This window comes from Anomaloglossus baeobatrachus, chromosome 4, assembly GCF_048569485.1.
Source record: "Anomaloglossus baeobatrachus isolate aAnoBae1 chromosome 4, aAnoBae1.hap1, whole genome shotgun sequence".
Taxonomy (NCBI): Eukaryota; Metazoa; Chordata; class Amphibia; order Anura; family Aromobatidae; genus Anomaloglossus; species Anomaloglossus baeobatrachus.
In genome coordinates this window covers 646,258,103-646,269,104 of record NC_134356.1, presented here as the reverse complement: position 1 = coordinate 646,269,104, position 11,002 = coordinate 646,258,103, and the positions used below count along the sequence as shown (strand labels likewise).

At 43.7% G+C, this 11,002-nt stretch overlaps 1 non-coding gene across 1 annotated transcript; it reads right to left on the bottom strand.

The window, feature by feature from the left end:
• Positions 1-10,649: 10,649 nt before the first annotated feature.
• On the bottom strand, positions 10,650-10,721 carry TRNAE-CUC (transfer RNA glutamic acid (anticodon CUC)). Its single transcript has one exon. It is a non-coding gene; the product is annotated as a tRNA-Glu (tRNA).
• Between the last annotated feature and the right edge of the window lie 281 nt (positions 10,722-11,002).

Sequence of the window (11,002 nt, the reverse complement as noted above, 5' to 3'; positions counted from 1 at the left end):
GCAAACACTCAGTGTACCTAGTGGCATCCTAAACGTGGCTATTAAACTTTTGTCTAGTCCCACTAGTGCAAGGATATTTGCAGCACGTCTGCCTGCATTGCACACTCCAACTCATAACTAAGCCATTATACTAGCAAACACTCAGTGTACCTAGTGGCATCCTAAACGTGGCTATTGGACTTTTGTCTACTCCCACTAGTGCAAAGACATTTGCAGCACGTCTGCCTTCATTGCACACTCCAACTCATTATAACTAAGCCATTATACTAGCAAACACTCAGTGTACCTAGTGGCATCCTAAACGTGGCTATTGGACTTTTGTCTAGTCCCACTAGTGCAAAGATATTTGCAGCACGTCTGCCTGCATTGCACACTCCAACTCATTATAACTAATCCATTATACTAGCAAACACTCAGTGTACCTAGTGGCATCCTAAACGTGGCTATTGGACTTTTGTATAGTCCCACTAGTGCAAAGATATTTGCAGCACGTCTGCCTGCATTGCACACTCAAACTTATTGTTACTAAGCCATTATACTAGCAAACACTGAGTGTACCTAGTGGCATCCTAAATGTGGCTATTGGACTTTTGTTTAGTTCCACTAGTGCAAAGATATTTGCAGCACATCTGCCTGCATTGCACACTCCAACTCATTATAACTAAGCCATTATACTAGCAAACACTCAGTGTACCTAGTGGCATCCTAAATGTGGCTATTGGACTTTTGTCTAGTCCCACTAGTGCAAAGACATTTGCAGCACGTCTGCCTGCATTGCACACTCCAACTCATTATATCTAAGCCATTATACTAGCAAACACTCAGTGTACCTAGTGGCATCCTAAACGTGGCTATTGGACTTTTGTCTAGTCACACTAGTGCAAAGATATTTGCAGCACGTCTGCCTGCATTGCACACTCCAACTCATAACTAAGCCATTATACTAGCAAACACTCAGTGTACCTAGTGGCATCCTAAACGTGGCTATTGGACTTTTGTCTAGTCCCACTAGTTCAAAGACATTTGCAGCACGTCTGCCTGCATTGCACACTCCAACTCATTATAACTAAGCCATTATACTAGCAAACACTCAGTGTACCTAGTGGCATCCTAAACGTGGCTATTGGACTTTTGTCTAGTCCCACTAGTGCAAAGATATTTGCAGCACGTCTGCCTGCATTGCACACTCCAACTCATTATAACTAAGCCATTATACTAGCAAACACTCAGTGTATCTAGTGGCATCCTAAATGTGGCTATTGGACTTTTGTATAGTCCCACTAGTGCAAAGATATTTGCAGCACGTCTGCCTGCATTGCACACTCCAACTCATTATAACTAAGCCATTATACTAGCAAACACTCAGTGTACCTAGTGGCATCCTAAACGTGGCTATTGGACTTTTGTCTAGTCCCACTAGTGCAAAGATATTTGCAGCACGTCTGCCTGCATTGCACACTCCAACTCATTATAACTAAGCCATTATACTAGCAAACACTCAGTGTACCTAGTGGCATCCTAAATGTGGCTATTGGACTTTTGTCTAGTCCCACTAGTGCAAAGACATTTGCAGCACGTCTGCCTGCATTGCACACTCCAACTCATTATATCTAAGCCATTATACTAGCAAACACTCAGTGTACCTAGTGGCATCCTAAACGTGGCTATTGGACTTTTGTCTAGTCACACTAGTGCAAAGATATTTGCAGCACGTCTGCCTGCATTGCACACTCCAACTCATAACTAAGCCATTATACTAGCAAACACTCAGTGTACCTAGTGGCATCCTAAACGTGGCTATTGGACTTTTGTCTAGTCCCACTAGTTCAAAGACATTTGCAGCACGTCTGCCTGCATTGCACACTCCAACTCATTATAACTAAGCCATTATACTAGCAAACACTCAGTGTACCTAGTGGCATCCTAAACGTGGCTATTGGACTTTTGTTTAGTCCCACTAGTGCAAAGATATTTGCAGCACGTCTGCCTGCATTGCACACTCCAACTCATTATAACTAAGCCATTATACTAGCAAACACTCAGTGTATCTAGTGGCATCCTAAACGTGGCTATTGGACTTTTGTATAGTCCCACTAGTGCAAAGATATTTGCAGCACGTCTGCCTGCATTGCACACTCCAACTCATTATAACTAAGCCATTATACTAGCAAACACTCAGTGTACCTAGTGGCATCCTAAACGTGGCTATTGGACTTTTGTCTAGTCCCACTAGTGCAAAGATATTTGCAGCACGTCTGCCTGCATTGCACACTCCAACTCATTATAACTAAGCCATTATACTAGCAAACACTCAGTGTACCTAGTGGCATCCTAAACGTGGCTATTGGACTTTTGTCTAGTCACACTAGTGCAAAGATATTTGCAGCACGTCTGCCTGCATTGCACACTACAACTCATAACTAAGCCATTATACTAGCAAACACTCAGTGTACCTAGTGGCATCCTAAACGTGGCTATTGGACTTTTGTCTAGTCCCACTAGTGCAAAGACATTTGCAGCACGTCTGCCTGCATTGCACACTCCAACTCATTATAACTAAGCCATTATACTAGCAAACACTCAGTGTAATTAGTGGCATCCTGAACGTGGCTATTGGACTTTTGTCTAGTCCCACTAGTGCAAAGATATTTGCAGCACGTCTGCCTGCATTGCACACTCCAACTCATAACTAAGCCATTATACTAGCAAACACTCAGTGTACCTAGTGGCATCCTAAAGGTGGCTATTGGACTTTTGTCTAGTCCCACTAGTGCAAAGACATTTGCAGCACGTCTGCCTGCATTGCACACTCACACTTATTGTTACTAAGCCATTATACTAGCAAACACTGAGTGTACCTAGTGGCATTCTAAACGTGGATATTGGACTTTTGTATAGTCCCCCTAGTGCAAAGATTTTTGCAGCACGTCTGCCTGCATTGCACACTCAAACTCATTATAACTAAGCCATTATACTAGCAACCACTCAGTGTACCTTGTGGCATCCTAAACGTGGCTATTGGACTTTTGTCTAGTCACACTAGTGCAAAGATATTTGCAGCACGTAGATCTTGTTATCCCTTCCGCATATGACTCCTCCTGTACTTCCTCCCCTTCCTCTTGTCCCAACACCTGACTCCGAATAATAATTACAGTGTGCTCCATCATGTAGATGACCAGAATTGTCACGCTGAGAATGACATTGCCAGTGCTAAACATCTTCGTCGACATTTGTTAACTGTGTAGCAGGGTGCATAGGTCCTTGATCTGACACCACTCCAGCAGCGTGATCTGCACCACCTCTGGATCAAGTTATCCCAGGCTATATGTCATAACGTATTGCAGCAGGGTTCGGCGGTGCTGCCACAAACGCTGCAACATGTGCAGATTCAAATTCCTGCGTGTCGGCACATCGCATTTCAGGCGTTTAACCACCAGACCTAAAGACTTCTGTAGCGACGAAAGTTGTTGAGCTGCTGTGTGCGCACGATGGAAGTGAGCACATAGCGAGCGTGCCCGCTGCACAAGGCCATGTAGGCCGGGATGGTGTTTTAAAAATTGCTGGAGAATTAGGTTCAACACGTGAGCCATACAAGGCACGTGTGTCACATTGTCCTGACGATGGCCCGCAGCCAGGTTTGCATCATTGCCGCACACGGCTGTTAAGTCACCAACGGAGTCCGCTCCGTCAATTTGTACTCCGGTCGCCAGGTGACAACGTGTTCCTTTCATGCATAGTGCTGATGATGGGAGAGGAGTCGATGCCAGCGGCGCAGGTGGACGCAGGTTATTCTCACCCACTGGGCTGCATTACCTTGACAGTTGCAGAATCTCTGGCTGAATGTAGCTGGTGGGTATCTCACAGATGAAATACCATCATTCAGCTACAACCAATGGGAAGACAACACACCCTTTTTTATGCCCATCCTGTCTGCAGACCACTGCCAGACATAGCTATGAACCTCTGGTTACTTTTACCCCCAGTTCAGTTTTATGATTTTGTGTGCTTGTTACCTGACTACTTTTCCTGCTTGCTGTTTATGTACCTTTTTGGCCGATCCGCATTTCACCTCTGCTTGTTTTCTGAATAAGTCTTGGCCGTCCCATTCTGTTCCTGTTCCTCAATTAATGTTTTGACCCTGCCTGACTACTATTCTCTGGAACTTCAGCCTTCCACAGGTATTGATCACCTTGGGCCCTGTGTAATTCCTAATCCCTGTATAGGGGTTAAAGGGTTTCAGGGTTCTAGGGGTCCTGCTTGGTGAGTGGCTTCCCTCTAGCCTATCATTTACAGCCCATCTGAGTGTGTGGATCAAGGAAGGCGTTACACCGTGCTCTCTGCAGAAGGCCATGTGGGCCAGGATAGTGCTTTAAAAATTGCTGGACAACCAGGTTCAACACGTGAACCACACAAGGCACGTGTGTCACATTGTCACAGCGAAGGGCCGCACCCATGTTTGCATCATTGTCGCACCCGGCCTTCCCTGGCTGCTGGTTGAGTGGAGACAACCATTGATGAAACTCGGTCTCCAGAGCTAACCGTCCACAACTTCTCAGCGGTGTGACTCACATTTCCCATACATTTCAAAGTAAACCTTTGACCGCCTGATGGCATTGAGCTCTGCTGCCAGCATAGTAAGGAGGTGTGTGGTATTCCTTGTGCGCAGTTACAAGGAAGGGTGGCCTGACCACACAGGGTTTGCGCCAAGGTGGAGGACCCACACGAGGTTGAAGAGGCAGAAGCAGTGTATTAACTTCTACATACAGAAGAAGGATTGACACAACTCGTGGGGACGGCAAGACTTGTACAGCAGACCCTTCTCCATCTCTCCCCACAGTAACCCATTGCCCAGTCAGCGACATGTAACGCCCCTGTCCATGCTTACTGGGCCAATTATCTGTGGTGAAATGCACCCTGTCACACAGAGTTTCTCAAGGAATCAGTGATGTTTAGTGAGACATGCTGGTGTAGCGCGTGCACGCCTTTGTTGAAGAAGGAGTGGCGCCTGGGCATCGGCTCTTGGGGCACTGCGATGGGCATAAGGTCTCGAAAATCCTCAGTTAAAAAGATTGGAAAGGCAGCATTTTGGTAGCCAACAGTTTCCAGATGCTGAAAGTCAACCTCTAAGCCATGTCATGCCCTTCTAAAAGCATGTAAAACACAGTAAGGGGACTCCAACCACAGTCTCCCTTGTTTCCAAAAATTGGGCCACACACGCCCCACTTGACTGGCATCAGTTGACCCCCATTTTCAAGCTTACAAAGATGCTTTGCATGAAGCACTATCAAAAATACGCATGCCTTTCGCCTCCCCTGGCTGAGCCAGGGGAAGAAAAGTCCTCTGAGAGCCATGACTTGTTCATCTTGGTTCTTTTAGAAACACAGCGAGGGGACTCCAACCACAGTCTCCCTCATGCCACTAATTGGGCCACACACACCCCACTTGACTGGCATCAGTTGACCCAATTTTCAAGATGAAAAAGATGCTTTGCATGAAGCACTCTCATAAAATACGCGCGCCTTTCCCGTCCCCTGGCTGACCCAGGGGAAGAAAAGTCCTCTGAGAGCCATGACTTGTTCATCTTGGTTCTTTTAGAAACACAGCGAGGGGACTCCAACCACAGTCTCCCTCGTTTCCACTAACTGGGCCACACACACCCCACTTGACTGGCATCAGTTGACCCAATTTTCAAGATGAAAAAGATTCTTTGCATGAAGCACTTTTAAAAATACGCGTGCCTTTCCCGTCCCCTGGCTGACCCAGGGGAAGAAAAGTCCTCTGAGAGAAATGACTTGTTCATCTTGGTTCTTTTAGAAACACAGCGAGGGGACTCCAACCACAGTCTCCCTCGTTTCCACTAACTGGGCCACACACACCCCACTTGACTGGCATCAGTTGACCCAATTTTCAAGATGAAAAAGATGATTTGCATGAAGCACTCTCAAAAATACGCATGCCTTTCCCGTCCCCTGGCTGACCGAGGGGAAGAAAAGTCCTCTGAGAGCCATGACTTGTTCATCTTGGTTCTTTTAGAAACACAGCGAGAGGACTCCAAACACAGTCTCCCTCGTTGCCACTAATTGGGCCACGCACACCCCACTTGACTGGCATCAGTTGACCCCCCTTTTGAAAAAGATGCTTTGCATGAAGCACTCTCAAAAATACGCGTGCCTTTCCCGTCCCCTGGCTGACCCAGGGGAAGAAAAGTCCTCTGAGAGCCATGTCCACATTGTCAGTGGACAGACACGTGTGCTTATCTTCCAGCAGACCCCCAGCTGCACTGAAGACAGGTTCCGAGAGAACGCTGGCTGCAGGACACGACAAGATCCCCAAGGCGTACGTGTCGAGCTCAGGCAATTTATCCAGATTGGAAGCCTAAAATGAGCAGGGCTCAATTTGCACAGTAATGGCATCGATGTTTCCTTGCATATACTCATATATGTGTCTCCTCCTCTTTTTCCTTGTCAAGCTCTTTTGTTTTCGCATGCGTATATGTCCTTGTCACTTTCCCATGTGTTTGTTTTGTGTTGTGAGTTGTTTATCACCTTTTGGACACCTTTGAGGGTGTTTTCTAGGTGTTTTTATGTGTTTGTGATTGCCTGCCATTGTTTCCTATGCAGTTCGAGTTCGGTTCGTCGAACCGAACTCGAACGGGAGCTCCGTTCGGCGAACCGACCTCGAGCCGAACAGCGACCGGTTCGCTCATCTCTAGATAACAGGTCAATTCAATATACTGAAGATTGTAAGTTTCTTCCTGAGACGGTATGTAGTTTACTCATTATCTTTGGCAAGAGAGCCTAGAAACTTTACCATTCAGTTCCAATATTCTATGGATAAGTAAGGAAATTGGAGGTCAAATGAAAGGCTATAATGGCCAACCAATTGCGTCGGCCTTTGAATGTCGAAACAAGCACAGAAAAATTTGCATTCCCATACCGGGAGTCGAACCCGGGACGCCTGGGTGAGAACAGAAATCCTAACCGCTAGACCATATGGAAAATGTTGTGCTGTGTAGTTGATGATGTGGAAAAAAAGAACTTTATTTCTTTGAGTAAGCAACTTCTGCACGTTTGCAACAGAAGCTTTCCTTGTTAGCACAATAGGTGGCGCGTCAATCTCAAACTCTTAAGGTCATGATTGTGATCCTCACATGTGGAACTTTTCTTTGGAGATTTTGTCTCCATCTTGTCTAGAGAGCCACATTTGTTTCCACTGAGTACCAAAAATCAACAATTATATATTGAGGGGTTTGAGTCCCTTGACACCAAGTAGTTGGAAGTCGAAGGTAAGATTGATTTCCGATATGAGCTCAAATGGCTTTTTGTGCAAAAGAATGGAATGAATGGCTAAAAGCTCTTGTGGTCAGCATTTTTCGCTGCAAAGAGCAATTTTAAACTAAACTAACTTTGTCTGCAAGGTATGTGTCGACCTTTGAATGCAGGAACTATTGCAGAAAAAAGTGGCACTCCCCTAGCAGGAATTGAACCAGTAAACTAAGAAAACTGCTTGCTAATTAATATGGGATATTCCACAGAGTTGCAGAAAACATATAGGGTTTTAAGAAAAAAAAAAGAGTGTTGCCTTCACTAAAAAGCTGTTTTTCATTTTAGTAGTCGAATCTTGCCTCATTTGAGCTGGAGTTAACAGGTCAACTCAATATACTGAAGATTGTAAGTTTTTTCCTCAGACGGTATGTAGTTTACTCATTATCTTTGGCAGGAGAGCCTAGAAACTTTACCATTCAGTTCCAATATTCTATGGATAAGTAAGGAAATTGGAGGTCAAATGAAAGGCCATAATGGCCAACCAATTGCGTCGGCCTTTGAATGTCGAAACAAGCACAGAAAAATTTGCATTCCCATACCGGGAGAGAACCCGGGCCATCTGGTTGAGAAACAAGAATCCTAACCGCTAAACCATATGGGAAATGTTGTGCTGTGTAGTCGATGATGTGGAAAAAAAAAACTTTATTTCTTTGAGTAAGCAACTTCTGCACGTTTGCAACAGAAGCTTTCTTTGTTAGCACAATAGGTGGCGCGTCAATCTCAAACTCTTAAGGTCATGATTGTGATCCTCACATGTGGCACTTTACTTTGGAGATTTTGTCTCCATCTTGTCTAGAGAGCCACATTTGTTTCCACTGAGTACCAAAAATCAACAATTATATATTGAGGGGTTTGAGTCCCTTGACACCAAATAGTTGGAAGTCGAAGGTAAGAATGATTTCCGATATGAGCTCAAATGGCTTTTTGTGCAAAAGAATGGAATGAATGGCTAAAAGCTCTTGTGGTCAGCATTTTTCGCTGCAAAGAGCAATTTTAAACTAAACTAACTTTGTCTGCAAGGTATGTGTCGACCTTTGAATGCAGGAACTATTGCAGAAAAAAGTGGCACTCCCCTAGCAGGAATTGAACCAGTAAACTAAGAAAACTGCTTGCTAATTAATATGGGATATTCCACAGAGTTGCAGAAAACATATAGGGTTTTAAGAAAAAAAAAAGAGTGTTGCCTTCACTAAAAAGCTGTTTTTCATTTTAGTAGTCGAATCTTGCCTCATTTGAGCTGGAGTTAACAGGTCAACTCAATATACTGAAGATTGTAAGTTTTTTCCTCAGACGGTATGTAGTTTACTCATTATCTTTGGCAGGAGAGCCTAGAAACTTTACCATTCAGTTCCAATATTCTATGGATAAGTAAGGAAATTGGAGGTCAAATGAAAGGCCATAATGGCCAACCAATTGCGTCGGCCTTTGAATGTCGAAACAAGCACAGAAAAATTTGCATTCCCATACCGGGAGAGAACCCGGGCCATCTGGTTGAGAAACAAGAATCCTAACCGCTAAACCATATGGGAAATGTTGTGCTGTGTAGTCGATGATGTGGAAAAAAAAAACTTTATTTCTTTGAGTAAGCAACTTCTGCACGTTTGCAACAGAAGCTTTCTTTGTTAGCACAATAGGTGGCGCGTCAATCTCAAACTCTTAAGGTCATGATTGTGATCCTCACATGTGGCACTTTACTTTGGAGATTTTGTCTCCATCTTGTCTAGAGAGCCACATTTGTTTCCACTGAGTACCAAAAATCAACAATTATATATTGAGGGGTTTGAGTCCCTTGACACCAAATAGTTGGAAGTCGAAGGTAAGAATGATTTCCGATATGAGCTCAAATGGCTTTTTGTGCAAAAGAATGGAATGAATGGCTAAAAGCTCTTGTGGTCAGCATTTTTCGCTGCAAAGAGCAATTTTAAACTAAACTAACTTTGTCTGCAAGGTATGTGTCGACCTTTGAATGCAGAAACTATTGCAGAAAAAAGTGGCACTCCCCTATCAGGAATTGAACCAGTAAACTAAGAAAACTGCTTGCTAATTAATATGGGATATTCCACAGAGTTGCAGAAAACATATAGGGTTTTAAAAAAAAAAAAAAGAAAAAAAGAGTGTTGCCTTCACTAAAAAGCTGTTTTTCATTTTAGTAGTTGAATCTTGCCTCATTTGAGCTGGAGTTAACAGGTCAATTCAATATACTGAAGATTGTAAGTTTTTTCCTCAGACGGTATGTAGTTTACTCATTATCTTTGGCAGGAGAGCCTAGAAACTTTACCATTCAGTTCCAATATTCTATGGATAAGTAAGGAAATTTTAGGTCAAATGACAGGCCACAATGGCCAACCAATTGCGTCGGCCTTTGAATGTCGAAACAAGGACTGAAAAATTTGCATTCCCATACCGGGAGTCGAACCAGGGACGCCTGGGTGAGAACCAGGAATCCTAACCGTTAGACCATATGGGAAATGCTGTGCTGTGTAGTTGATGATGTGGAAAAAAATAACTTTATTTCTTTGAGTAAGCAACTTCTGCACGTTTGCAACAGAAGCTTTCCTTGTTAGCACAATAGGTAGCGCGTCAATCTCAAACTCTTAAGGTCATGATTGTGATCCTCACATGTGGCACTTTTCTTTGGAGATTTTGTCTCCATCTTGTCTAGAGAGCCACATTTGTTTCCACTGAGTACCAAAAATCAACAACTATATATTGAGGGGTTTGAGTCCCTTGACACCAAGTAGTTGGAAGTCGAAGGTAAGAATGATTTCCGATATGAGCTCAAATGGCTTTTTGTGCAAAAGAATGGAATGAATGGCTAAAAGCTCTTGTGGTCAGCATTTTTCGCTGCAAAGAGCAATTTTAAACTAAACTAACTTTGTCTGCAAGGTATGTGTCGACCTTTGAATGCAGGAACTATTGCAGAAAAAAGTGGCACTCCCCTATCAGGAATTGAACCAGTAAACTAAGAAAACTGCTTGCTAATTAATATGGGATATTCCACAGAGTTGCAGAAAACATATAGGGTTTTAAAAAAAAAAAAAGAGTGTTGCCTTCAATAAAAAGCTGTTTTTCATTTTAGTAGTCGAATCTTGCCTCATTTGAGCTGGAGTTAACAGGTCAACTCAATATACTGAAGATTGTAAGTTTTTTCCTCAGACGGTATGTAGTTTACTCATTATCTTTGGCAGGAGAGCCTGGAAACTTTACCATTCAGTTCTAATATTCTATGGATAAGTAAGGAAATTTTAGGTCAAATGACAGGCCACAATGGCCAACCAATTGCGTCGGCCTTTGAATGTCGAAACAAGCACAGAAAAATTTGCATTCCCATACCGGGAGTCGAACCCGGGCCGCCTGGGTGAGAACCAGGAATCCTAACCGCTAGACCATATGGGAAATGTCGTGCTGTGTAGTCGATGATGTGGAAAAAAAGAACTTTATTTCTTTGAGTAAGCAACTTCTGCACATTTGCAACAGAAGCTTTCCTTGTTAGCACAATAGGTGGCGCGTCAATCTCAAACTCTTAAGGTCATGATTGTGATCCTCACATGTGGCACTTTCCTTTGGAGATTTTGTCTCCATCTTGTCTAGAGAGCCACATTTGTTTCCACTGAGTACCAAAAATCAACAATTATATATTAAGGGGTTTGAGTCTCTTGACACCAAGTAGTTGGAAG